We start from the raw sequence: 26066 nt of genomic DNA, 5'->3' as shown, positions 1-26066 counted from the left end.
CCCCCTCCCGTCCTCCTCCTCCTGTGTCTCCCCCTCCCGTCCTCCTCCTGTGTCTCCCCCTCCCGTCCTCCTCCTGTGTCTCCCCCTCCCGTCCTCCTCCTGTGTCTCCCCCTTTCCGTCCTCCTCCTCCTGTGTCTCCCCCTTTCCGTCCTCCTCCTCCTGTGTCTCCCCCTTTCCGTCCTCCTCCTCCTGTGTCTCCCCCTTTCCGTCCTCCTCCTCCTGTGTCTCCCCCTTTCCGTCCTCCTCCTCCTGTGTCTCCCCCTTTCCGTCCTCCTCCTCCTGTGTCTCCCCCTTCTCCGTCCTCCTCCTCCTCCTGTGTCTCCCCCTTTCCGTCCTCCTCCTACTGTGTCTCCCCCCTCCCGTCCTCCTTCTCCTGTGTCTCCTCCTCCTGTGTCTCCCCCTTTCCATCCTCCTCCTCCTGTGTCTCCCCCTTTCCGTCCTCCTCCTCCTGTGTCTCCCCCTTTCCGTCCTCCTCCTCCTGTGTCTCCCCCTTTCTTTCCTCCTCCTCCTGTGTCCCCCTCCCCTCCTCCCCTGTGTCTCCCCCTCCCGTCCTCCTCCTCCTGTGTCTCCCCCCTCCCGTCCTCCTCCTCCTGTGTCTCCCCCCCTCCCGTCCTCCTCCTCCCCCTGTGTCTCCCCCTTTCCGTCCTCCCTCCTCCTGTGTCTCCCCCTTTCCGTCCTCCTCCTCCTGTGTCTCCCCCTTTCCGTCCTCCTCCTCCTGTCCTGTGTCTCCCCCTTTCCGTCCTCCTCCTCCTGTGTCTCCCCCTCCCCGTCCTCCTTCTCCTGTGTCTCCTCCTCCTGTGTCTCCCCCTTTCCATCCTCCTCCTCCTGTGTCTCCCCCTTTCCGTCCTCCTCCTCCTGTGTCTCCCCCTTTCCGTCCTCCTCCTCCTGTGTCTCCCCCTTTCTTTCCTCCTCCTCCTGTGTCTCCCCCTCCCGTCCTCCTCCTCCTGTGTCTCCCCCTCCCGTCCTCCTCCTCCTGTGTCTCCCCCTCCCGTCCTCCTCCTCCTGTGTCTCCCCCTCCCCCCCTCCCGTCCTCCTTCCTCCTGTGTCTCCCCCTCCCGTCCTCCTCCTCCTGTGTCTCCCCCCTCCCGTCCTCCTCCTCCTGTGTCTCCCGTGTCGTCCCCTTCTCCCTCACTGCTGCCGCGGTTGCATGAGTGTCTATGATAGAAAATGAGTTTGAATCATGTCTGTGCTCAGTCATGTAAAGAATGAATTTAGAAAAAGTTCCAATACAAAGAAAATCCATATGTACAGTATCTTTTTGTAATCCATATAAACATTTATTTCCTATTCATTTATTTCCTATTTCCTATTCCTAGACAGAAAAGCCTCCATGAACGAGCACTACTTCACTGAATAAGACCAGAGTGGAAAAACCGTGTTCTTTGTGTTCTTCCTTCAGTAGTTCAACAAGGCAACACAGACCAGCTCACTGCTACGGGTTTAAAGCCTTCAGTTACTTTTTGGAGCAGGAGACCAAAAATAGCTCTCAAATTGCAGTCCGGAGCAATTTTAGTACACATTCCTTCCTTTGCCATGTGTTCTGTGCAATGTAGGGTGACTAGTTACAAACAGATGTTGGAACAGGACAACAGCAGAAATGGACCTGGATGGGACTAATTCTATAATGCGACGGTGGCCAAGTGACCCTAGTTAATTCACCCTGTAAACCGGCCTCACTTCCTCCTGTCCTCTCCTATAATGGTGAGGAGCAGAGCCTTTTAAAAGGCTTAGTTAGTATTGTTACTGCCACCATTTAGAAGTATTTGAGCCAGGCCACCACTCGTTGTTAGGTGTTGCTGGTTTAGCGTCTTATTGGTCTCTGAAGTCATTTGTGGTCAATACATGTCTGGTTTTCTAGTCATTTACAGTCAAGTGTGTATATTATATGGCTGGGTTTTAGATTGACATTGTAATTGAAAAGGAACTAAGAACAAAGTGTAGTCAACTGTGTTCAGTATTAACTCTCATGGCGTCTGTGTAGGATGGCAGTCAGTATTGGAGGGGAGCTGATGCAGGAAATCGGCCAATGAACAGAGGCATTGAGGATGTTGTTTGCTCCTCTGCCCTCTGCCTTTTCCTCCCACATTCATTCAAGAGATGTTCTTCTCTTTTGCATCTGAATGCTTGTTTTTCTCCCCTCAGCATGTAAGCACCCCTTCAGATATTCAAGTGCTCCTCTCTCAGCATACAGAGTATGTTTGACCCCCCCCCCTGGTTCGGAGGTGCCCGCTGTAGAAGGGAATTGTATAGGATAATCAAATACCAGCAGGAGTAGATTGGCTGAGTCTACTTCATCTCATACTTATAGGACTCCTGTTTGTACCGGGGTAGTGTGTCTGTTATACCAGGGTAGTGTGTCTGTTATACCGGGGTAGTGTGTCTGTTATACCGGGGTAGTGTGTCTGTTATACCGGGGTAGTGTGTCTGTTATACCGGGGTAGTGTGTCTGTTATACCGGGGTAGTGTGTCTGTTATACCGGGGTAGTGTGTCTGTTATACCGGGGTAGTGTGTCTGTTATACCGGGGTAGTAGTGTGTCTGTTATACCGGGGTAGTGTGTCTGTTATACCGGGGTAGTGTGTCTGTTGTACCGGGTAGTGTGTCTGTTGGTAGTGTGTCTGTTGTACCAGGGTAGTGTGTCTGTTGTACCAGGGTAGTGTGTCTGTTGTACCAGGGTAGTGTGTCTGTTATACCAGGGTAGTGTGTCTGTTATACCAGGGTAGTGTGTCTGTTATACCAGGGTAGTGTGTCTGTTATACCAGGGTAGTGTGTCTGTTATACCAGGGTAGTGTGTCTGTTATACCAGGGTAGTGTGTCTGTTATACCAGGGTAGTGTGTCTGTTATACCAGGGTAGTTTGTCTGTTATACCAGGGTAGTTTGTCTGTTATACCAGGGTAGTTGTCTGTTATACCAGGGTAGTGTGTCTGTTATACCAGGGTAGTGCGTGTGTTGTACCAGGGTAGTGCGTGTGTTGTACCAGGGTAGTGCGTGTGTTGTACCAGGGTAGTGCGTGTGTTGTACCAGGGTAGTGCGTGTGTTGTACCAGGGTAGTGCGTGTGTTGTACCAGGGTAGTGCGTGTGTTGTACCAGGGTAGTGCGTGGGCGTGTTGTACCAGGGTAGTGCGTGGGCGTGTGTTGTACCAGGGTAGTGCGTGGGTGTGTTGTACCAGGGTAGTGCGTGGGCGTGTTGTACCAGGGTAGTGCGTGGGCGTGTGTTGTACCAGGGTAGTGCGTGGGCGTGTTGTACCAGGGTAGTGCGTGGGCGTGTGTTGTACCAGGGTAGTGCGTGGGCGTGTGTTGTACCAGGGTAGTGCGTGGGCGTGTGTTGTACCAGGGTAGTGCGTGGGCGTGTGTTGTACCAGGGTAGTGCGTGGGCGTGTGTTGTACCAGGGTGCGTGGGCGTGTGTGCGTCAGGCGTGTGTTGTACCAGGGTAGTGCAGGGTAGGCGTGTGTTGTACCAGGGTAGTGCGTAGGCGTGTGTTGTACCAGGGTAGTGCGGGCGTGTGTTGTACCAGGGTAGTGCGGGCGTGTGTTGTACCAGGGTAGTGCGGGCGTGTGTTGTACCAGGGTAGTGCGGGCGTGTGTTGTACCAGGGTAGTGCGGGCGTGTGTTGTACCAGGGTAGTGCGGGCGTGTGTTGTGCGTGCGTGTGTTGTACCAGGGTAGTGCGTGCGTGTGTTGTACCAGGGTAGTGCTGTGCGTGTGTTGTACCAGGGTAGTTAGTGCGTGTGTTGTACCAGGGTAGTTAGTGCGTGTGTTGTACCAGGGTAGTTAGTGCGTGTGTTGTACCAGGGTAGTTAGTGCGTGTGTTGTACCAGGGTAGTGCGTCTGATATCTCTCGGTCTATTTTACCAGGGTAGCGGGTCATGTGTCTGTCTATTTTACCAGGGTAGCGGGTCAGGTGTCTGTATTGTGCCAGGGTAGTGGGTTGGACCAAGGTAGTGGGTTGGACCAAGGTAGTTGGTTGGACCAAGGTAGTGGGTTGGACCAAGGTAGTGGGTTGGACCAGGGTAGTGGGTGGAGTGGATAAAACCAAGAAGAGCTCAGTCACACTGAGGCTTTAACAGGAATCAGTCACTCCACCCATAATGACCCCCCCCCCCCCACACACACAGCCTCTTCCCCCTCTCTTTGTCCCCTTCTTCCCCATCACTCTTACCCTCTACCTCTCCCCCTCCCTCAGCACATTGTCCCGGTCAGTCCCCACCCAGAGCAGAAAACCACTCTAGTCAACACTAAACTGACAGGACACAGACCACTTTCACCACAGCCAAACACAAATGCCTGTTGAGAAATGGACTTTCTCCATCTAATGACTGGCTGAGTGCTTTTTTTGTTTTGCGGAGCGTGGGAGCAGTCGGATGATAAATTGAAATCAGTGGTGTTGGAATGCAGAGGCTGACATAGTGATAGATCAGAGAGGGAGAGATCTCCGCTGCCAGGCTTGCCAGCCAAGCTGCTGGGGAAGTTTTCACTTGGGCATAGCAGAGTGGGATAGAATCAATAGGATATTATGGTATAATTCAACCTAGCAGTGCTGTTTTTGATGGATGTGTTTTTGTGATCAGTAAGTCAATACTGATTAGACTGGAAAGAGAGGAACTATAGTATCTACAGAATACTACTACAGCAGAGAATACTACTACTACAGCAGAGAATACTAGTAGTGCAGCAGAGAATACTACTACAGCAGATAATACTACTACTACAGCAGAGAATACTAGTAGTGCAGCAGAGAATACTAGTAGTGCAGCAGATAATACTACTACTACAGCAGAGAATACTAGTAGTGCAGCAGAGAATACTAGTAGTGCAGCAGAGAATACTAGTAGTGCAGCAGAGAATACCAGTAGTGCAGCAGAGAATACCAGTAGTGCAGCAGAGAATACCAGTAGTGCAGCAGAGAATACCAGTAGTGCAGCAGAGAATACCAGTAGTGCAGCAGAGAATACCAGTAGTGCAGCAGAGAATACCAGTAGTGCAGCAGAGAATACCAGTAGTGCAGCAGAGAATACTCCTGCAGTATACTACTACAGCCCAGAATGCTACTACAGTATACTACTACAGCCCAGAATGCTACTACAGTATACTACTACAGCCCAGAATGCTACTACAGTATACTACTACAGCCCAGAATGCTACTACAGTATACTACTACAGCCCAGAATGCTACTACAGTATACTACTACAGCCCAGAATGCTACTACAGTATACTACTACAGTCTTCCCAGGTACAACGAAGATGAGAGAAAGCAGTGCTAAAAATACAATTTAGGGACTCCTCTGGGGCTCTGTACAACCCAACAAGAACACAAATGTAAACCCCTAGTGTCTGTCAGGGGGATAGAAGCTGAATCTTCAGGCCGGGGTCAGGGACAGGGCGACCAGACACTATTTGTGTTGTGTGTCACTGTGGCGTCTGTAGCCGTGTCTGTAAAGTCATAAAGCGAGCAGTGGTCCCCGTGCGATGCTCACTGCCATGTAAATGTGACAGGTTTACGCGCCCCGCATGTCGCCCCCCTCTCAGGAAGGCCTCGGAGAAGAGAGGGGAGCGAGTCAGAGATGGCGAATTGAATCAGAGCGACTGTTGGTTTTACAGCTACGCACTCTGACAAGGGCCTTTTTATTAGCCTTGGAAGATGGATGGTGTACCAGCTAGTGTGATATTAGTTTATATGGGGTACGTTCAAGATTGGAAATGAAATGTTTTGAAAATGTAAAAAATGTATAGGAATGAGGTTAGTCCAAACATACAGCCTACAGTAGTAACATGCAAGGTATTCTTAGTGCCCCATCAATAGTAAATACACTAAATAGTGGTGTTACCCAGAAGGCTCGGCCCACCTACAGGAAGTAATGGTAGTGTTACCCAGAAGGCTCGGCCCACCTACAGGAAGTAATGGTAGTGTTACCCAGAAGGCTCGGCCCACCTACAGGAAGTAATGGTAGTGTTACCCAGAAGGCTCGGCCCACCTACAGGAAGTAATGGTAGTGTTACCCAGAAGGCTCGGCCCACCTACAGGAAGGCTCGGCCCACCTACAGGAAGTAATGGTAGTGTTACCCAGAAGGCTCGGCCCACCTACAGGAAGTAATGGTAGTGTTACCCAGAAGGCTCGGCCCACCTACAGGAAGTAATGGTAGTGTTACCCAGAAGGCTCAGGCCACCTACAGGAAGTAATGGTAGTGTTACCCAGAAGGCTCAGGCCACCTACAGTAAGTAATGGTAGTGTTACCCAGAAGGCTCAGGCCACCTACAGTAAGTAATGGTAGTGTTACCCAGAAGGCTCAGGCCACCTACAGTAAGTAATGGTAGTGTTACCCAGAAGGCTCAGGCCACCTACAGTAAGTAATGGTAGTGTTACCCAGAAGGCTCGGCCCACCTACAGTAAGTAATGGTAGTGTTACCCAGAAGGCTCAGGTCACCTACAGTAAGTAATGGTAGTGTTACCCAGAAGGCTCAGGCCACCTACAGTAAGTAATGGTAGTGTTACCCAGAAGGCTCAGGCCACCTACAGTAAGTAATGGTAGTGTTACCCAGAAGGCTCGGCCCACCTACAGTAAGTAATGGTAGTGTTACCCAGAAGGCTCAGGCCACCTACAGTAAGTAATGGTAGAATAAACACAGACAACCCTAACTAGAACACCCACTTCATCCTTCTACCTCTGATTACTGGGCCTGTGTGGTTTCCACTGTGAGCAGTTAGGCAGTTGACCAGAAGACTGTGGTTTCCACTGTGTGTGTGTGTGTATTTGTATTTACTACACTCTGTTCAAGGACCGTGAGCGTGGGTTTAACTGCCAATTTGCTCCCTTGGGCTTTGTTTACTCTACAATGGTTAGGACCGGCAGTGGTTGGTTCCTGAAGCTTATTGTTCTATGTATATTTTCCTTGATTGTTCATTCCATCTGAGATTCATTTTCTTACACGAGGACAGAAAATTACCATCCGTGTGTTTTTCTGCATGATAATTCAACCCACTTTGTACCTTGTCAGCTCGGGGATTTGAACTTGCAACCTTTCGGTTATTAGTCCAACGGTCTAACCACTAGGCTACCCTGCTGGTTACTAGTCCAACGGTCTAACCACTAAGCTACCCTGCTGGTTACTAGTCCAACGGTCTAACCACTAGGCTACCTGCTGGTTACTAGTGTCTAACCACTAGGCTACCTGCTGGTTACTAGTCCAACGGTCTAACCACTAGGCTACCTGCTGGTTACTAGTCCAACGGTCTAACCACTAGGCTACCTGCTGGTTACTAGTCCAACGGTCTAACCACTAGGCTACCTGCTGGTTACTAGTCCAACGGCTAACCACTAGGCTACCTGCTGGTTACAGTCCAACGGTCTAACCACTAGGCTACCCTGCTGGTTACTAGTCCAACGGTCTAACCACTAGGCTACCCTGCTGGTTACAGTCCAACGGTCTAACCACTAGGCTACCTGCTGGTTACTAGTCCAACGGTCTAACCACTAGGCTACCCTGCTGGTTACTTACGGTCTAACCACTAGGCTTCCCTGCTGGTTACCAACGGTCTAACCACTAGGCTACCCTGCTGGTTATGGTACGGTCTAACCACTCAGGCACCCTGCTGGTTACTAGTCCAACGGTCTAACCACTACAGGCTACCTGCTGGTTAAGTCCAACGAACTAACCACTCAGGCTTCCCTGCTGTTACTGGTCCAACGGTCTAACCACTTACCTGCTGGTTACTAGTCCAACGGTCTAACCACTAGGCTACCTGCTGGTTACTAGTCCAACGGTCTAACCACTAGGCTACCTGCTGGTTACTAGTCCAACGGTCTAACCACTAGGCTACCTGCTGGTTACTAGTCCAACGGTCTAACCACTAGGCTACCCTGCTGGTTACTAGTCCAACGGTCTAACCACTAGGCTACCCTGCTGGTTACTAGTCCAACGGTCTAACCACTAGGCTACCTGCTGGTTACTAGTCCAACGGTCTAACCACTAGGCTACCCTGCTGGTTACTAGTCCAACGGTCTAACCACTAGGCTTCCCTGCTGGTTACTAGTCCAACATTCTAACCACTAGGCTACCCTGCTGGTTACTAGTCCAACGGTCTAACCACTAGGCTTCCCTGCTGGTTACTAGTCCAACGGTCTAACCACTAGGCTACCTGCTGGTTACTAGTCCAACGGTCTAACCACTAGGCTACCTGCTGGTTACTAGTCCAACGGTCTAACCACTAGGCTACCTGCTGGTTACTAGTCCAACGGTCTAACCACTAGGCTACCTGCTGGTTACTAGTCCAACGGTCTAACCACTAGGCTACCTGCTGGTTACTAGTCCAACGGTCTAACCACTAGGCTACCTGCTGGTTACTAGTCCAACGGTCTAACCACTAGGCTACCTGCTGGTTACTAGTCCAACGGTCTAACCACTAGGCTTCCCTGCCACTTTCTTTTTACAATGGAAACTGTAAGGTTATGTTTCTTTCCAGTTTCCTGTATCTTTTCATTGCTTTTTTTCCAAGGTCACACTTTCAACCTTGTTATTGTGGCCGTTTTTAGCCCTGACCTGGGCTTGGTGTGTCACCTGCCTCAGCCTCACGCTCCAGACACACCTTCCTATCACTTTATCACTCACACTCCATCCAGGATGCTGGTTGCTGTTGTTGGATACCACCCATCCCCGGAGTCTACTTTCAGGGCTCTACTCGGCCAAACAGCCTAAATGGGTGGAAGCGCCACGTTGCGCCAAAACAACGCTCTTCCTCTATACCCCGACAGGTCACCTGACCCCCAGCGGGGCCCCTGGGCTCCTGGCTCAGAGATGGGCGGTGTTGCAAGGCTAGCTTTTCCTTTTCACGTCAACCGCCCCCTGTCGTGCCACTCTCCCTCTACGCATATTGACCATCATGCAACATTCCAGGGTGGTATATAAAAGGCTACCCGCCTTGATGTCCCTGTGCGTGATATCCACCCCACGTAGACCAACCCAGTGACCCTGATTACACTCTGTGAATCCAAAGGGGGGGGGGGGGGGGGGTTCCTCTCTGAGTTACACTAACAATTCATTTATTAGAACCTTTCCTCTCCTGTTGGGAGAAACCTGGCACAAGCACCCCTGAGATATCAAACCACTTACCGTACTGTACACAGTTACGTGTTGAGAATTCAATTCACACACCAGGTAATAAGAACCTGCGGTCTGTTGGGGATGGTGATGATGATGTAGGGTAAAACACATTTCCTGCTTCTTTAACTCTACAGGAGGAACCCCTGTGAGTGCCCCCCCCCGTTTCTTCTCCACTGAGCATGTTTACCACTGGATGCAACATTTCCCCAAAGAAAGACTACAAGATGGTGAGAGAAGGGGAGGAGGAGGTGAGGCAATCAACATAGAAAAAGATGTCCATGCTCTTATTCATTTACATATCAGGGCTCATGCCACAGCAGGCGCCTCACATGTTTTGGGCGAAGGGGGGGGGGCTTGATTTCCAATCATGACCCTACAGTGGAAGTGGATCAAGGGATGATGTTTGTCTGATGAGGAAGGGGATGCTGTATGTATGCATGTACACACCAGACATTTTAATTATTGATGTAACCAACCTGATTCAATTATCAGCTGTATTTCAAAGCAGATGACAGTCCAAGGGGAATTTACTGTGTATATTAAACGTGTACACTCTTGTGATGGGAGACGAGCATGCAGGCGCTCTGGGACCACGGATAGAGGGAAGGACTTTAAAGTGGCAAGGGCGGAGATTTATTAGGGGAGGAGATGAGTGGGACGGGGGGGGGCAAAAGGAGTAAGACTGACTGCTCCATGGGCCTGCTTTAGCCCTAGCAGGGAGGGAGGTTAGACCTCCTCTAGGGAGCCTACCTCTCCACGCTCACCAGATGAGTCTCTGTACACTCACTCCATCATATCCCCTGATGCCTGGAACAGTAGGGGGGATCCCTAAACCCTAATCCTGCTCTCATGCTGTGACTCCCCAACCACCCTCTCCACCAGACCCCACCCCCTCCACCACTCATGTCTAACCGTAGCTCTACAGTGGACTCCTTTGCTTTCTCTGTGGCGCGAGCCTCACTGAAAAGCAGCTTTAATGCCACCTTCTCAGGAGGGAAACCCCATGTGTATGAAGTTACTGATCTGTGTTTTGTGCCTTGGGCAGTGGGCGTTCTGTAACCCTTATAGACTTTATAGGAAATCAGATGCCTCTCCCGTCCCTCACGACTCCCCTCACCACGTAAAAAGGTGTCAGAAACAGAAACGCTTTGTTCTTAAAGGAAAAAAGGCAGAGGCGGCCCCGAAGAGGAGGGTGGGGGAACAGCGTCCTCCTCTTGAACAAGTCCAACGCTTGGCCAACCGACGAACGAGAGGAAGCAAGGGACTGGGAGATAAAGAACAAACAACATGTTTCATCTGCCTCGCCCCCTCCCTCGTTTTTGGAGACATTTGTCTGTCTCTTACCTGAGTTTGTATCTTTTGTCGACACATCGAGAGCCTCTCCAAATGTCACGCGCTGTCAGAATTCTATTTCCTCTGATGTTATCGGCTGGAGACTAGCAAGAGAACATGGCCTCTTGAACAAATGAATGACTGAAATGGTCTTCGCTTTGCTTCCATCAGCAACCAATTGGATACGACCACACCACGATCGTTCTCGCTTGATCAGAACCCCCCCACAAACGCTGTTTCAGAACATCTCCTCAGAGGAAGCATCATGAATCAGTCAAGATCGCAGTCTGTCTGCCATCACACATGTTCTTGTTGAAGTTCTGTGAAAGCTTGGATGTGTTCCTTTAGCTGCTTAACTGACCATGATATTTTGCCGAAGAGGAATCAAGACATTTCCTTTAACTCTTTTAGCTCTATCAGTACTTTTGAACCATCTTATATCAGCTCTCTCCATTTCATGTGCCATGTCTCATCCTCTTCTGCTGAGGAGCGTGACCATCTCTCTTCCCTCTTTCTCTCCTCCCTCCTTCCCTCCCGGAGTTAAAAGCGCTCATTCTGTAATGAGCCATTAGTGTGGCTCTGTTCAGCGACATTACATGAACCCAACCCACAGACAGAAGCAGAGACTGTTTCCTTCACTTCTGAGACTAGTTCTACCATTATGCAACACTTGGCAAGACCTCTCACTCTCCAGGTTACATAGTAGCGACTTTGAACACTGCCTGGTGACGTCACTGTTGACCTGAATCCTAAATAACCGTGCTTTCTTTGTATATAACAGCAATTAGATGTTTGAAAGCCCATCAGCCTGCCAATGAGCTAAGTGTCCTGTGGGTGTACGTGTGCCGAGAGGGGACTTAAAACCCACGGCCGTCTACCCGTCAGACAAAGTCAGAATTCATAAAGTCAGTTATGTTTTCATATGCCCACAAAGTTGACGTATTGTACAACTCGTATTGACATTACTAGAAGCTTAGGCACCAGTTACTTCCCTTGTAATCAAACTTGAAAAGGTACTGGAGATATTTGTTCTGAAGAAGAGTTCCACTGATATCATTCAGCTGCCCTGGAAAGTACAGTATGTTTCATTGTCCATTATTAAGATTCTTCTGTTATTAACAGTTTCCTTTTAATCTTTTTGTCTAACTCTTTCTTATACGCAGTACCCAGATACCTGGTTGAGGTAGAGGATAACTTTCCTCATTAGCTCCTAATGCCAGCCATTCATTACCAGTGTCACACACCCTAATGACACAATTAATCTACTAGAAATAGACCAACAGAACGGCTACAGTAGAAATCTAGTATTCTCCTCAATTTCTTCCTTACTGTAACTGTCCATGGCTGAGAATAGATGGAAGACTGATTGTGACCAGGAGACTGAGACATGTCCTGTTCTCTGTAATACCACTGAGACTAACATTAACGAGGAGGAGACTGAGACATGGCCTGTTCTCTACAGTACCACTGAGACTAACATTATGGTTTTCATCTACTCGCTGTATGCCCGGTGCCAACTTGGACATAGTGGTCCTTAGCACGTGGCTGCATGCCAGCGCCTCGCTAGGCAGCTCAGGAACCTCTCCACCCAGTTGACTGCCATCATGCCAGCGCCTCGCTAGGCAGCTCAGGAACCTCTCCACCCAGTTGACTGCCATCATGCCAGCGCCTCGCTAGGCAGCTCAGGAACCTCTCCACCCAGTTGACTGCCATCATGCCAGCGCCTCGCTAGGCAGCTCAGGAACCTCTCCACCCAGTTGACTGCCATCATGCCAGCGCCTCGCTAGGCAGCTCAGGAACCTCTCCACCCAGTTGACTGCCATCATGCCAGCGCCTCGCTAGGCAGCTCAGGAACCTCTCCACCCAGTTGACTGCCATCATGCCAGCGCCTCGCTAGGCAGCTCAGGAACCTCTCCACCCAGTTGACTGCCATCATGCCAGCGCCTCGCTAGGCAGCTCAGGATCCTCTCCACCCAGTTGACTGCCATCATGCCAGTGCCTCGCTAGGCAGCTCAGGAACCTCTCCACCCAGTTGACTGCCATCATGCCAGCGCCTCGCTAGGCAGCTCAGGAACCTCTCCACCCAGTTGACTGCCATCTTTCTAAACCCTTTTCTTTCCCTTTATTCCTTATTCCTTCCCCGGCAATTTGCTCCGGGTTCTGTCACCAACAGAATGGTCACCCTCCAGCTGAGCCTTAAAGCCCAGAGGACCGAGGGGAGTGGAGGGGGGCAAGCCCCGGCCCAACGGAGTAAGCTTGGGCGGTATACAGATTCTTACCTTCATACCGACCTTGTGCCAAACCGGGATATTCAGTAATACCGACACAGAACACAAGGGGCACTGTTTTCAAACCCCACTGATACTCTGAAATCCGAAGGTTAGCAATGCTAAAAAGTCCCATAGAGAATGCTAACTAAATGCTAACAAGCACATTGTGAAGAGTTTCTACAGTCTGACCTAAACCACACAACTAACTCATAAATGATACTTACGGTTTGCTGCACACACAACAAATATAAGCCACAAGGCTCTTGATCCAAGAGGGGATTCTCTGCAGCTAGATAGTTAAATAGCTACTAAATTAGCAAACCAAATGCACAACTGCAGAGCGTTTAGCACATTTTTGCCAGTTAACTTAAGTTATAAGATACCTAGCTGGCAAACATTTAGTTGTGAATTCCATACTGTAATTTGTGGGACGGGGGGGCAAAAGGAGTAAGACTGACTGCTCCATGGGCCTGCTTTAGCCCTAGCAGGGAGGGAGGTTAGATCTCCTCTAGGGAGCCTACAGTGACTCACAAGGCCTCAGTCTTTTGTCCTAGTGTGCTTGTAAACAAACACCACATGTAAACTTGATAATGAAAAATGATGTGACAGGTGAAATGAACAACACGATCTTTATCTCCTAATGTATTGCTCAAGTTTACTGCAGGTATTTATCATCTTTATCTCCTAATGTATTGCTCAAGTTTACTGCAGGTATTTATCATCTTTATCTCCTAATGAATTGCTCAAGTTTACTGCAGGTATTTATCATCTTTATCTCCTAATGTATTGCTCAAGTTTACTGCAGGTATTTATCATCTTTATCTCCTAATGTATTGCTCAAGTTTACTGCAGGTATCTATCATCTTTATCTCCTAATGTATTGCTCAAGTTTACTGCAGGTATTTATCATCTTTATCTCCTAATGTATTGCACAAGTTTACTGCAGGTATTTATCATCTTTATCTCCTAATGTATTGCTCAAGTTTACTGCAGGTATTTATCATCTTTATCTCCTAATGTATTGCACAAGTTTACTGCAGGTATTTATCATCTTTATCTCCTAATGTATTGCACAAGTTTACTGCAGGTATCTATCATCTTTATCTCCTAATGTATTGCACAAGTTTACTGCAGGTATTTATCATCTTTATCTCCTAATGTATTGCACAAGTTGACAAGTTAAAAAAACGGTATTGAAAAAAACGTCTCATGGCTTTTTCCAAATACCCTGGTATACGGTGTGTGTATATACGGTATACCGGCCAAGCCTAAAACCGTCTGACCGAGAGCGTCATACGTACACATACAGATATACAGCTGTATACACACACACACACACACACACACACACACACACACACACACACACACACACACACACACACACACACACACACACACACACACACACACACACACACACACACACACACACACACACACACACACACACACACACATGTCAGGACTGTTTATGATATGAGGATTTAACCTCTGAAAGTCACAGGATGAACAGATATGTAAAATAAACAGTTCCCAATGCTTTCCCTGCAGCAGCCCAGTCACACCCACAGACTGACAGCTCACTCTGTGTACTAGTCAGTATAAAATAAACAGTTCCCAATGCTTTCCCTGCAGCAGCCCAGTCACACCCACAGACTGACAGCTCACTCTGTGTACTAGTCAGTATAAAATAAACAGTTCCCAATGCTTTCCCTGCAGCAGCCCAGTCACACCCACAGACTGACAGCTCACTCTGTGTACTAGTCAGTATAAAATAAACAGTTCCCAATGCTTTCCCTGCAGCAGCCCAGTCACACCCACAGACTGACAGCTCACTCTGTGTACTAGTCAGTATAAAATAAACAGTTCCCAATGCTTTCCCTGCAGCAGCCCAGTCACACCCACAGACTGACAGCTCACTCTCTGTACTAGTCAGTATAAAATAAACAGTTCCCAATGCTTTCCCTGCAGCAGCCCAGTCACACCCACAGACTGACAGCTCACTCTGTGTACTAGTCAGTATAAAATAAACAGTTCCCAATGCTTTCCCTGCAGCAGCCCAGTCACACCCACAGACTGACAGCTCACTCTGTGTACTAGTCAGTATAAAATAAACAGTTCCCAATGCTTTCCCTGCAGCAGCCCAGTCACACCCACAGACTGACAGCTCACTCTGTGTACTAGTCAGTATAAAATAAACAGTTCCCAATGCTTTCCCTGCAGCAGCCCAGTCACACCCACAGACTGACAGCTCACTCTGTGTACTAGTCAGTATAAAATAAACAGTTCCCAATGCTTTCCTGCAGCAGCCCAGTCACACCCACAGACTGACAGCTCACTCTCTGTACTAGTCAGTATAAAATAAACAGTTCCCAATGCTTTCCCTGCAGCAGCCCAGTCACACCCACAGACTGACAGCTCACTCTGTGTACTAGTCAGTATAAAATAAACAGTTCCCAATGCTTTCCCTGCAGCAGCCCAGTCACACCCACAGACTGACAGCTCACTCTGTGTACTAGTCAGTATAAAATAAACAGTTCCCAATGCTTTCCTGCAGCAGCCCAGTCACACCCACAGACTGACAGCTCACTCTGTGTACTAGTCAGTATAAAATAAACAGTTCCCAATGCTTTCCCTGCAGCAGCCCAGTCACACCCACAGACTGACAGCTCACTCTGTGTACTAGTCAGTATAAAATAAACAGTTCCCAATGCTTTCCCTGCAGCAGCCCAGTCACACCCACAGACTGACAGCTCACTCTCTGTACTAGTCAGTATAAAATAAACAGTTCCCAATGCTTTCCCTGCAGCAGCCCAGTCACACCCACAGACTGACAGCTCACTCTGTGTACTAGTCAGTATAAAATAAACAGTTCCCAATGCTTTCCCTGCAGCAGCCCAGTCACACCCACAGACTGACAGCTCACTCTGTGTACTAGTCAGTATAAAATAAACAGTTCCCAATGCTTTCCCTGCAGCAGCCCAGTCACACCCACAGACTGACAGCTCACTCTGTGTACTAGTCAGTATAAAATAAACAGTTCCCAATGCTTTCCCTGCAGCAGCCCAGTCACACCCACAGACTGACAGCTCACTCTGTGTACTAGTCAGTATAAAATAAACAGTTCCCAATGCTTTCCCTGCAGCAGCCCAGTCACACCCACAGACTGACAGCTCACTCTGTGTACTAGTCAGTATAAAATAAACAGTTCCCAATGCTTTCCCTGCAGCAGCCCAGTCACACCCACAGACTGACAGCTCACTCTGTGTACTAGTCAGTATAAAATAAACAGTTCCCAATGCTTTCTCTGCAGCAGCCCAGTCACACCGACAGACTGACAGCTCACTCTGTGTACTAGTCAGTATAAAATAAACAGTTCCCAATGCTTTCTCTGCAGCAGCCCAGTCACACCGACAGACTGACAGCTCACTCTGTGTACTAGTCAGTATAAAATAAACCGTTCCCAATGCTTTCCCTGCAGCAGCCCAGTCACACCGACAGACTGACGGCTCACTCTGTGTACTAGTCAGTATAAAATAAACCGTTCCCAATGCTTTCCCTGCAGCAGCCCAGTCACACCGACAGACTGACAGCTCACTCTGTGTACTAGTCAGTATAAAATAAACCGTTCCCAATGCTTTCCCTGCAGCAGCCCAGTCACACCGACAGACTGACAGCTCACTCTGTGTACTAGGCAGTAATTGCTGTGAATGATGCCTCCTCTACGTTCCGTCTAATGGCTCGTGTCGTTACAGAGAAGCTGTAGTGAAATGAACAAGACTTGATGTATTTCCTAGAGTTATGAATCAGATGGATGTATATCCTCCTCAGGCCCTCTTTGTAAAATAGCTTTATGTTTATGGAGGGAGAAGGAGCCCAGATGTTCCCAGTTGTTGGCTGTTTCTGTGATTGAATAGTTTGTTGATGATTAGATTGTTTACATTTTATATAGGAGTGTATTTTTTATTATGGGAGGTGAGGAGAATTTTCTCTCGGTGCCCAAGGAAAATATGTTGTAACTCTGTAGAATGATACGTATTTATTATCTTCCCTTTACTCAGATATACAGGGGAATCAATTCCGTGTGTGTGTGTGTGTGTGTGTGTGTGTGTGTGTGTGTGTGTGTGTGTGTGTGTGTGTGTGTGTGTGTGTGTGTGTGTGTGTGTGTGTGTGTGTGTGTGTGTGTGTGTGTGTGTGTGTGTAATATACAGCAAATCCCACACCACTCTGTTCAATATCCAAGGTCATGGCACTGCTGGAATCTGTCATATAAACAGATAGTCTAGTCTGCCTGAATAAGCATCTCCTCAGTGTGTCATGGTGGATAGATGTACTATGGTCAGCATACATTTGCATATAGAGTTGTATTTCTCTCTATATATATATATATACCCCATATGTTTAGTTTCTATGTATTTTGTCATTGCCCTCGACTTGATTCCTTTGACCTGCAACCAAAGGAAATGCCACAGAGTCTCTGACATTCTGTCCCTGCGTTTTCTGAGTCGTTGTCTGAGTCGTTGTCTGAGTCGTTGTCTGGGTCGTTGTCTGGGCCGTTGTCTGGGCCGTTGTCTGGGCCGTTGTCTGGGCCGTTGTCTGGGCCGTTGTCTGGGCCGTTGTCTGGGCCGTTGTCTGGGCCGTTGTCTGGGCCGCCGTCTAGTATAAAATAGAGAGCAGATATACCCATGTCAACCACAGATTGTTCTGAGAAAGCACCAAATGACATTTTTTTCACATTGCTGTGGGTAGACTGTGGAATAGCGCCAGTACAAGTGCATTAAAACATTATAGGGTGGGTTTGACAGTTGGTGTGGAGCTCTAAGGTCACGCTTTGCTATGTAGAATATGTACACAGTCTAGACTGTATTTTCTATATGTTCATACACCAGTCAGTGGTGTTTGTGTGTTGCTCCCCTCTTCCATTAGAGATGTTGTGCATGTTTAGTCTCCCTCTTTTTGTATTGTGTTTCGTTGTGATTATTCCAGCGTGATATTAGTGTGTTTTTGTGATTCCTTGTCATGCTGAGAGCTCTTTTTTTTTTGTCACGTGGTTATTTTGTGTGTTTCTTCTGTTTTCTTTTTTGTTCTCCTTTATTTCGCTGTCCTTTCCTTTCTCTTCTTCTCTCTGTTCCTTTTGGATGCCCGCCATCCGTCCACCTCTTTCTCCTTCTCTCTCTCGCTGTCTTCTTCACCTCCCTTCACCTTCCATCCACCTGACCCCAACTCATCTCCCACCACTCCACCCTCAAAGATGTAGCCCTCCCCACCCCTCCTCCCCCCTCACTGACTCCTGACACTACTGACCATGTAACGCCAGGCTCCAGAGGTGTGGCTCACCCCACTGGCCCCACCCCCTCCGCCCCCCGTGACGTCGTGGCCTCGCTGGTCTCCACCCGCTTCATCAAGCTCACCTGGCGCCCTCCTGCTGAGCCCAACGGAGACGACCTCACCTACTCTGTCTACTTCAATCAGGAGGGTACCAACAGGTAGGGACCCTACACAGTACAGTATTACACACTACTCAGTGTATTATAGCAGGTAGGCCCTCTATTCAGTACAGTACATCATACACCCTGCTGAGGGCCCCTATAGCATGCACCCTGCTGAGGGCCCCTATAGCATACACACTACCCAGTGTATTATAGCAGGTAGGCCCTCTATTCAGTACAATACATCATACACCCTGCTGAGGGCCCCTATAGCATGCACCCTGCTGAGGGCCCCTATAGCATACACACTACCCAGTGTACAGGTAGACTCTTGCTATGTAATGGTGTGTAGTCTGTAAATACAATACTGTCCACTCAGTAGAAATCAAGTGATGTAGTATTGCTTGCCTTCTTTTGATAGTGTGTACACTAACTGGGCTGTTCATATTGTGTACACTAACTGGGCTGTTGATAGTGTGTACACTAACTGGGGTGTTGATAGTGTGTACACTAACTGGGCTGTTGATAGTGTGTACACTAACCGGGCTGTTGATAGTGTGTACACTAACTGGGCTGTTGATAGTGTGTACACTAACTGGGCTGTTGATAGTGTGTACACTAACCGGGCTGTTGATAGTGTGTACACTAACCGGGCTGTTGATAGTGTGTACACTAACCGGGCTGTTGATAGTGTGTACACTAACCGGGCTGTTGATAGTGTGTACACTAACCGGGCTGTTGATAGTGTGTACACTAACTGGGCTGTTGATAGTGTGTACACTAACTGGGCTGTTGATAGTGTGTACGCTAATCGGGCTGTTGATAGTGTGTACACTAACTGGGCTGTTGATAGTGTGTACGCTAATCGGGCTGTTGATAGTGTGTACGCTAATCGGGCTGTTCATAGTGTGTACACTAACCGGGCTGTTGATAGTGTGTGGGCTGTTACACTAACCGGGCTGTTGATAGTGTGTACACTAACCGGGCTGTTGATAGTGTGTACACTAACCGGGCTGTTGATAGTGTGTACACTAACCGGGCTGTTGATAGTGTGTACACTAACTGGGCTGTTGATAGTGTGTACACTAACTGGGCTGTTGATAGTGTGTACACTAACTGGGCTGTTGATAGTGTGTACACTAACTGGGCTGTTGATAGTGTGTACACTAACCGGGGTGTTGATAGTGTGTACACTAACTGGGCTGTTGATAGTGTGTACACTAACCGGGCTGTTGATAGTGTGTACACTAACCGGGCTGTTGATAGTGTGTACACTAACTGGGCTGTTGATAGTGTGTACACTAACTGGGCTGTTGATAGTGTGTACACTAACCGGGCTGTTGATAGTGTGTACACTAACCGGGCTGTTGATAGTGTGTACACTAACCGGGCTGTTGATAGTGTGTACACTAACCGGGGTGTTGATAGTGTGTACACTAACCGGGCTGTTCATAGTGTGTACACTAACCGGGCTGTTGATAGTGTGTACACTAACCGGGCTGTTCATAGTGTGTACACTAACTGGGCTGTTGTTGGTGTGTGTGCGCGCGCACTAACTGGGCTGTTGTTGTGTGTGTGTGTGTGTGTGTGTGTGTCTCAGGGAGCGTATCCTGAACACCAGTCGGCCAGGTGAGATGCAGGTCACCATTCAGAACCTGATGCCCGACTCCAAGTACAAGTTCCGGGTGGTGGCACACAACAAGAACGGCCTGGGAGAGAGCTCTGCCGTCCTCAAGGTGGCCACCCAGGGTGAAGGTAAGACACACACAGACAAACATGCTGTATACTCTACAAATAAACACTTACACAGGGATAAACATGAACCACCAACCAGACCACCCCACTGTCGCTCAGAGGACTTACAGTCCTCTCCTTTCTAGGCCGTAGAAACATCCTCTGTAGTGGTTGTTCATTTCCTTCTAGTTACTTACCTGTGTGTGTGAGAGAGGTGTGTGAGGTGTGTGTTTAAACATGACCGCCCATACTGTGGCTGAGGAAGAAGGGTGTGTGTGTGTTTGTGAGCGAGATGTGTGTTTAAACATGGCCTCCCATACTGTGGCTGAGGAAGAAGGGTGTGTGTGTGTTTGTGAGAGAGGTGTGTGTTTAAACATGGCCTCCCATACTGTGGCTGAGGAAGAAGGGTGTGTGTGTATAGTGGGGTATGGTAGGTAGGCTGAATTAAAATGCATCCTCCTTCCTTCCAGTTCTCCAATCCGTAATACCTCCTCCGTCAAACATTGACACTGTATCCATTCACAGTGTATACCAGGGCTTTTTAGGATGTTGTGACTGGAGCGTTTTCCCCTCACAGCTCTACAGTAGACATGCTAAAGGCTTCCCCCTCTATGGCACAGTGGAGGTGAACACCCTTCTATTCATCTCTCCTTCTCTCTCCCTCACAGCTCAGCCTATTCATCTCTCCTTCTCTCTCCCTCACAGCTCAGCCTATTCATCTCTCCTTCTCTCTCCCTCATCACGGCTCAGCCTATCCATCTCTCCTTCTCTCTCCCTCACAGCTCAGCCTATTCATCTCTCCTTCTCTCTTCCTCATCACGGCTCAGCCTATTCATCTCTCCTTCTTTCTCCCTCACAGCTCAGCCTATTCATCTCTCCTTCTCTCTCCCTCACAGCTCAGCCTATTCATCTCTCCTTCTCTCTCCTCATCACGGCTCAGCCTATCCATCTCTCCTTCTCTCTCCCTCACAGCTCAGCCTATTCATCTCTCCTTCTCTCTCCCTCACGGCTCAGCCTATTCATCTCTCCTTCTCTCTTCCTCATCACGGCTCAGCCTATCCATCTCTCCTTCTCTCTCCCTCACAGCTCAGCCTATTCATCTCTCCTTCTCTCTTCCTCATCACGGCTCAGCCTATTCATCTCTCCTTCTCTCTTCCTCATCACGGCTCAGCCTATCCATCTCTCCTTCTCTCTCCCTCACAGCTCAGCCTATTCATCTCTCCTTCTCTCTCCCTCACAGCTCAGCCTATTCATCTCTCCTTCTCTCTCCCTCATCACGGCTCAGCCTATCCATCTCTCCTTCTCTCTCCCTCACAGCTCAGCCTATTCATCTCTCCTTCTCTCTCCCTCATCACGGCTCAGCCTATTCATCTCTCCTTCTCTCTTCCTCATCACGGCTCAGCCTATCCATCTCTCCTTCTCTCTCCCACCATCACGGCTCAGCCTATTCATCTCTCCTTCTCTCTTCCTCATCACGGCTCAGCCTATCCATCTCTCCTTCTCTCTCCCACCATCACGGCTCAGCCTATCCATCTCTCCTTCTCTCTCCCACCATCACGGCTCAGCCTATTCATCTCTCCTTCTCTCTTCCTCATCACGGCTCAGCCTATTCATCTCTCCTTCTCTCTTCCTCATCACGGCTCAGCCTATTCATCTCTCCTTCTCTCTTCCTCATCACGGCTCAGCCTATTCATCTCTCCTTCTCTCTCCCTCACGGCTCAGCCTATTCATCTCTCCTTCTCTCTCCCTCACGGCTCAGCCTATTCATCTCTCCTCTCTCTCCCTCACGGCTCAGCCTATTCATCTCTCCTCCTCTCTCTCCCTCACGGCTCAGCCTATTCATCTCTCCTTCTCTCTCCCTCACGGCTCAGCCTACTCATCTCTCCTTCTCTCTCCCTCACGGCTCAGCCTATTCATCTCTCCTCCTCTCTCTCCCTCACGGCTCAGCCTATTCATCTCTCCTTCTTTCTCCCTCACGGCTCAGCCTATTCATCTCTCCTTCTCTCTCCCTCACGGCTCAGCCTATTCATCTCTCCTCCTCCTCTCTCCCCCATCACGGCTCAGCCTATCCATCTCTCCTCCTCTCTCCCCCATCACGGCTCAGCCTATCCATCTCTCCTCCTCTCTCCCACGGCTCAGCCTATCCATCTCTCCTCCTCTCTCCCCCATCACGGCTCAGCCTATCCATCTCTCCTCCTCTCTCCCTCACGGCTCAGCCTATCCATCTCTCCTTCTCTCTCCCACCATCACGGCTCAGCCTATTCATCTCTCCTCCTCTCTCCCACCATCACGGCTCAGCCTATCCATCTCTCCTTCTCTCTCCCACCATCACGGCTCAGCCTATTCATCTCTCCTTCTCTCTCCCACCATCACGGCTCAGCCTATCCATCTCTCCTTCTCTCTCCCACCATCACGGCTCAGCCTATTCATCTCTCCTTCTCTCTCCCACCATCACGGCTCAGCCTATCCATCTCTCCTTCTCTCTCCCACCAATCACGGCTCAGCCTATTCATCTCTCCTTCTCTCTTCCTCATCACGGCTCAGCCTATTCATCGCTCCTTCTTTCTCCCTCACGGCTCAGCCTATTCATCTCTCCTTCTTTCTCCCTCACGGCTCAGCCTATTCATCTCTCCTTCTTTCTCCCTCACAGCTCAGCCTATTCATCTCTCCTTCTCTCTCCCTCACAGCTCAGCCTATTCATCTCTCCTTCTCTCTCCCTCACAGCTCAGCCTATTCATCTCTCCTTCTCTCTCCCTCGTCACGGCTCAGCCTATTCATCTCTCCTTCTCTCTCCCTCGTCACGGCTCAGCCTATTCATCTCTCCTTCTCTCTCCCTCACAGCTCAGCCTATTCATCTCTCCTTCTCTCTCCCTCGTCACGGCTCAGCCTATTCATCTCTCCTTCTCTCTCCCTCGTCACGGCTCAGCCTATTCATCTGTCCTCCTCTCTCCCTCTCAGCTCAGCCTATTCATCTCTCCTTCTCTCTCCCTCGTCACGGCTCAGCCTATTCATCTCTCCTTCTCTCTCCCTCACAGCTCAGCCTATTCATCTCTCCTTCTCTCTCCCACCATCACGGCTCGGCTGTTGCCCAATTTCTGGGTCAGTCTCTGCCTCTCTACCTGTGTCCTTTGCACCTGGCACTCCATAATGTGTGCCGGCAGGGGCCTAACTACCCGTGGGGATAGCAAAGGGGGCAGCCAGTGCCAGGGACAAATTTGTCTTTCTGTCTGACAGCATCTCTTCTAGGTTATAAATAAAGGTTTAAACTGTTGACCTGATTCCAAGTACCCGACCTGGACCGACCACACTGCATCCCTCACTGTATATATCTTACAGACACCTACTATATATACTGACAAATGAGAGCCTCCGTGTACTGCCAGGCATATCTGCAGCTAACGCACAGCAAAGGTACATGTTCCTTTCCCTTAGAGAAGAATTGGGGTATTTGTCAGTGAAACTGGGGTCTCAAGTATTTTCCATGTTTGATGGACAAAGGCGTAGTTTGTATTACATGTAGAATCAACATGGTCTGTCTGTTAAAACACTGCTATAGGTTCCTTGTGTGTGAATATACAGTGTATTTTGATTTGTTTTGGTTACTACATGAATCCATATGTGTTATTTAATCGTTTTTAGGTCTTCACTATTATTCTACAATGTAGAAAATAGTTTTATAAAATAAAGAAAAACCCTGGAACGAGTAGGTGTGTCCAGACGTTTGACTGGTGCTGTATATACACTCCCATTCAACAGTTTGGGGTCACTTAGAAATGTCCTTGTTTTTGAAAGAACATTTTTTAAAATGGTCTATTAAAATGACATCAAGTTGATCATAAGTACAGTGTAGACATTGTTAATGTTGTAAACGATTATTATAGCTGGAAACGGCAGATTTTTTAAAATGGGAATATCTACATAGGCATACAGAGGCCCGTTATCAGCAACCGTCACTCCTGTGTTCCAATGACACGTTGTGTTAGCTAATCTAAGTTTATGATTTTAAAAGGCTCATTGAGCATTAGAAACCTCTTTTGCAATTATGTTACCACAGCTGAAAACTTGTTCTGATTAAAGAACAATAAAACTGGCCTTCTTTCGACTAGTTGAGTATCTGGAGCATCAGCATTTGTGGGGCCGATTACAGCTTCAAAATGGCTAGAAACAAAGACCTTTCTTCTGAAACAGAACATTAACAATGTCTACACTGTATTTCTGATCAATTTGATGTTATTTTAATGGACAAAACATTTGATTTTCTTTCAGTAGTGTACATGCATACACACAGCATCCTAAACACCACAGAAGTTCTCTCTTGAGGACCAGGTATGGTTAATGAGGCATTACATTTGCCACACAGCTCAGTTTCTCAGACCCTATCGTTATCCGTCTAGAGACTACATCCTCTAGTAGATGTGTGGCTCTCAGCACCTGCTACCACAGTCTTGTGTTAAACAGCTACGCCGGTCGGCACCAGAGCCGTTAATTGAATGTAATGACTCACGTCCCTGCAGAGCAAACAACAATGGAAACACCCCTCTCCTTCCTCAACCACTTGGTTTAGTCCCAGCCGCTCTCTCTCGGCTAACCAATTCCAATTAACTTAATACTTCAAATAAATTCCTCTGTAAACCAAGCATGACCTTGTCTGTCCCCGCTCCCCCCTCTCACCTACTGGAATACCATGCTAGAGGGATTGGTGGGATGATGTGGGGAAATGACCACAGCATGTGTGTCAGGCTTTGCGGTTTAAGAAAAAAACGGGGACATTCCAAAATGGCTGTCTTTCAAATTGGGAACGAATTGTCTCCAAGTGATTGAATGAGAGTGTGGTTTTGTGCAAGTGTGGTTTTATGATGTGGCTTACATATGAAAAAAAAAATACAAATATTGAGATTTGGGGGGGGGGAATGCCTTCCTGTGTATTTTTATTTTGGGATTCATACTAAGTGTCCGCTGTATCCTTTGGTGTTTCCAGTGCAAGTTCCTGGCCCCGCCCCCAACCTGCAGGCTGTGTCGACCACACCCACCTCCGTCACCCTCAGTTGGGACACGCCCCTCACTGGTAACGGAGACGTCCTCACCTACAAGGTCTACTATATGGAGAAGGGTCTGGACCTGGAACAGGTAAGACCCAGTGTGATGGGTGGGGGAGTTAGATGGCCCTATATGTTGAAATAGTGATCCATCATATTCTATGAGAGAGATTAGTCTTGTGATGATATAACAACAAGATTGCAAACAAGCAAAACAGAACAGCGAAATGAACCGTTGCTTTTCCCGGCTTAGCATCAGCACCATATAGCCCATTGAAGTGTCCCAGCTCGGTCACAGCCCAGTAGACTGCCTTTAAACTCCTGTTCCCCTGAAGTTCCAAAGCCTCTGCTCTATTCCCACTCTATCAGATAGCTGGCAGCACCACCCTCCCCATTCCCCAGTCTCCCAGCAGGCCACAGTGCAGCACAGCCTCCTGAGTCATCCAGCCCTGCCAGCCCAACCAGCCAGGCGTTAAAGAGCCTTTAATATGATAATGGATGAAATGTCAGCCAGCACAACGAGTAATGATGCTGTTGCTGCTGCCGTCCCTCGCTCCCTAGAGGAGAGAGGGAGATTCTGACAGGAAGAGAAGAGGCTTATCTGACTATCTCTTTATCTGAAAAGAGAGGAACAAAGGTTGAATCCAGAGAACAGGGTAGCTAACGGGGTGTTGGAGTGGATGAATTATTGAGGCAGGGACGGGGAAGGCTTCGGGAAGTGGCATGTCTACAGGGAGGAAGCTGTCACAATGGCGCGCCTGACTTCAGTTGAACAGTTAGGCACTGTGGTTTTACTACCCAGGGACAAAGATTAGGGCAGTACCCAAATAGAAGGGGATTTTTCAAATAAGTAGCTAGTTTTCCATCCAATTGACAACAGATTTTTATGCAAAAAAAATTTACAAAATCTGCATCAAAACAATATGCGCATTTTCCCACCAGATAACTGTTTCCATCAGACTGTTTCCATCAAATTGACTTGTTGCGGATAAAAGGCTGTGCGTGATGACGTAGTGCCCATAAAATAACTTTTGCGTTTAAACTCCCATGTACAGAAGAAGAAAAAAAGTGAAGTGTTTCTATCGCATTTCCAACAACTGATGGTTTTGTCACACAAGATGTATATAGTGAATGTGCCAACTCTGGTTGTGACATGTGCACTATA

The 26066-nt window shown here is 48.5% G+C and overlaps 1 pseudogene; it reads left to right on the top strand.

The window, feature by feature from the left end:
• Positions 1–26066, top strand: part of LOC124025539 — a 74865-nt pseudogene that overhangs the window by 28573 nt on the left and 20226 nt on the right.

This window comes from Oncorhynchus gorbuscha, unplaced genomic scaffold, assembly GCF_021184085.1.
Source record: "Oncorhynchus gorbuscha isolate QuinsamMale2020 ecotype Even-year unplaced genomic scaffold, OgorEven_v1.0 Un_scaffold_2275, whole genome shotgun sequence".
Taxonomy (NCBI): domain Eukaryota; kingdom Metazoa; phylum Chordata; class Actinopteri; order Salmoniformes; family Salmonidae; genus Oncorhynchus; species Oncorhynchus gorbuscha.
The sequence above is the reverse complement of the archived record's forward strand: the minus strand, read 5'-3'. Positions and strand labels throughout refer to the sequence as shown.